The sequence below is a fragment of the Silurus aristotelis genome, assembly GCF_946808225.1.
Source record: "Silurus aristotelis genome assembly, chromosome: 13".
Lineage (NCBI taxonomy): Eukaryota > Metazoa > Chordata > Actinopteri > Siluriformes > Siluridae > Silurus > Silurus aristotelis.
Window position 1 is genome coordinate 24714314 of NC_139586.1, and position 635 is coordinate 24714948.

Consider the following 635-nt stretch of genomic DNA (forward strand, 5'->3'; position numbering starts at 1 on the left):
TTTCTCTAAATCCACAAACACACAATGCAACTCCTTCTGACCTTCTCTATACTTCTCCATCAACATCCTCAAAGCAATAATCTGTGGTGCTGATCACAGATGGTCACCTTTTCTCTCAGCCTGGCTTCCACAACTCTTTCCCATAACTTCATGGTGTGACTGATCAACTTAATTCCCCTGTAGTTACTGCAGGTCTGCACATTCTCCCTTATTCTTAAAGCTCGGTACCAGCACACTCCTTCTTCATTCCTCAGGCATCCTCTCACCTTCCAGAATCTTGTTAAACAATCTGGTTAAAAACTCCACTGCCATCTCTCCTAAACATCTCCACGCTTTCACCGGTATGTCATCTGGTCCAACTGACTTTTCACTCTTCATCCTCTTAATCGCCGCTTTCATCCCTCCTTACTAATCCTATCCACATCCTGCTTCACCATCTCCACACCATCCAAACTTCTCTCTGTTTTATTTTCCTCATTCAACAGCTGCTCAAAATACGCCCTCCATCTTCTCGACACACTCTCCTCACTAGTCAACACATTTCCATCTCCATCCTTTATTGCTTTAACTTGCAGTACATCCTTCCCAGCTCGGTCCCTCTGTCTGGCCAATCAGTATAAATCCTTTTCTCCTTC